General features: G+C 49.1%; 1 protein-coding gene and 1 pseudogene across 8 annotated transcripts in view; one reads left to right on the forward strand and one right to left on the reverse strand.

Moving 5' to 3' along the window:
• Positions 1-2,460, forward strand: part of FTO (FTO, alpha-ketoglutarate dependent dioxygenase) — a 331,224-nt gene that overhangs the window by 89,114 nt on the left and 239,650 nt on the right. The gene's annotated exons all lie outside the window — the stretch shown is intronic.
• Positions 950-1,068, reverse strand: LOC112477385 (annotated as a pseudogene).

Genomic DNA, 2,460 nt, shown 5'->3' on the forward strand with positions numbered 1-2,460 from the left:
GCCACGAGTTACCAGTGAAAAAAATTTTTTCCGAATGCTTTCCCATGTCATTATTACTGTTTGATTTTTAGAATGCTGTTTTTAACGCCAGGTGTTTACACGGGATGCTCATGTGGTTATGTGCCTTTCCCAGGTCCTTAGCATCACAGTTCCCCCGTGTTAAACACATTTTCTGTAGTCTCCAGCCCCAGGAGATACTGAACAGTAGCAGCTGGAGTCGTATGAGTACGTGTATGCACGCGTGTGTTACTTCCTGTCGTGTATGCACGCGTGTGTTACTTCCTGTCGTGTAAGCACGCGTGTGTTACTTCCTGTCGTGTAAGCACGTGTGTGTTACTTCCTGTCGTGTAAGCACGCGTGTGTTACTTCCTGTCTTCTACCTCTCTCTGCCCCGGAAGGAGTGTGTTCTAAAACAAAGTTCCTGGGAATTACTTTACTTCTCCTTACTATATCATATTAAAGACTATATATTATATTGAAATAACACTTAATTGTTAAAGTACGGAGAAATTTCCTTCTTAATTATCGCTGCTAGTTAGATGTGCTTCAGGTTATACTGAGGCCTTGGGGACTTGCTCAGAGAATAAAATTTTTATTATTTTAGTGATAAAATTAGTTACTGCTCATGGCTCCAGAATGTTCCTGCTCTCGCTTACTAGATTCTATTGCTTCCTTCATGAGCTACGTAAACAGAAAGTGGGATGTTTCTGTTTTTGTTTTCCAATTGGGGTAAATGAGGTATAGAAGTTACAAATTCCGAACAGCTCTCTTACAGTCTCTGTGACAGTCCATAGTGGTGCGCCATATAACTCTGCTCTTTGTCACTCTAAATTCTATTTATTTGTTTGTTTGTTTGTTTGTTTGTTTATTGAGGCGCGGCAACCCTTGATTGACCTCACAGACTGCAAGGGCCTTGTCAGCTTACAATCCCTTATTTTTTATTTTTTTATGCCTACAGCACCTGGTCTTCCTAGGTGGTCTCCCATCCAAGTACTAACCAGGCCCAACCCTGCTTAGCTTCTGAGATCAGATGGGATGGGGCTTGTTCAGGGTGGCGTGGCCGTAGAGCGTCACTTTAAATTTATGATCACACAGCTCAGATGGGATCTCTGAGAAGCAAGGCAGCCCTACTATGCTTTCCTGGTAAATTCGTTTTCCCCGCATTCAGACTTGACTCAAATTTACTTTCCTCCTGCATACTTCCTCAGACTTTCTTCTTACCTTCTCTTTCCTGCATTCTGGATCAGTCAGAATAGGCCAGACGATGCTGCAGTAACAAACAACCCTCACATCTCAGCGGCTCCACCCAACGCTCCTGTGCGTTTTCCGTATCACTTGTGGGTCGGCAGAGAGTCACGACCCATTAAAGTAGTAACTCAGGAAGTTAAGCTGCCACCAGCCGGTCACCATGCTGAAAGGGGACAAAAGTGTTCTGGAGGGGCTGGCACTGACAATGAAACACTCCAGGCTAGACGTGACCGCCATCGTTTCTCACTGACCGGAAGCAGTCAGACGTTTCCTCCAACAGGAGAGGGCCAGGAAGTTCTCCATTGGACCCCAAAAGCTGCTGGGCGATGGGGGAGGAATCCAGAACTATTTGGCAGTCAGCCCCAAGGACCAGCACATATTCTGAGCTAGTGATTCGTCTTATGTTTTCACCGAGAAAAATGGGAGTGCCCCTCTCCCCGCCCCTGCCCCTCCCAGAACCCTGACGCTCTGTCATCGGCCTGTTTTCAAATTTCCAGACCTGTGCGAATGTGTATCTTCTTTCTCCTCCTAGCCCGTTCCAATACAGGAAGTATCATTTCTCCTTTCCAAACGTTTTTGATCACATACTTCTGGCAGTAACCGACTTTGAGCGTCAGCAGTGGTGAGCCCACTCAGTGTTTAAGAGTTGCTTCTGTGGGGGAGCAAAACAGCCTTGATGTTTAGAATTTCCTGGTTTCAGTGGTGTAAATTCTCCACCGTGGCCAATTGCGACGTCCCAACGCGGCGTCGCTGAACGTGCAGCTGGGCCGGGTATGTGCACAGCAGGCTTTCTCGATATGCAGTCACCGCAGCTCACGGCACGCATGCTGCAGTCCCATATGTCTGTACGCAACTGTTTGAGTAAAGCTGGATTTCTTTCTCTCTTTTTTAAGTTGAAAATAAAACAGGGCTACTTAGCCGTCCCCCCGACCCCCAACTCTAGCGGATTCCCTGCACGTTTCCCGGGGCTCATCTACCTCGCGTGCGAGGCCGCCATTCTCGGCGCTCAAGGACGTCGCACCCGCGGTCGGTCTCCCCCTCTCCGGCCACGGCAACCTCTTCCTCTCGTGTCGTCCCCCCGAGTGTGCCGGCGGACTCTGGTGCGCTCCGCCGCTCCTGCTGTCCCACCGTCCCTCGGTCCGGCGTTCCCCTTCGTCGGGAGCCCCGTGGTCCCCTTCTCCTTCGCGGCAGAATCACTCCGGGCCTCTCCGC

The sequence above is a fragment of the Pteropus alecto genome, unplaced genomic scaffold, assembly GCF_000325575.1.
Source record: "Pteropus alecto unplaced genomic scaffold, ASM32557v1 scaffold123, whole genome shotgun sequence".
Lineage (NCBI taxonomy): Eukaryota > Metazoa > Chordata > Mammalia > Chiroptera > Pteropodidae > Pteropus > Pteropus alecto.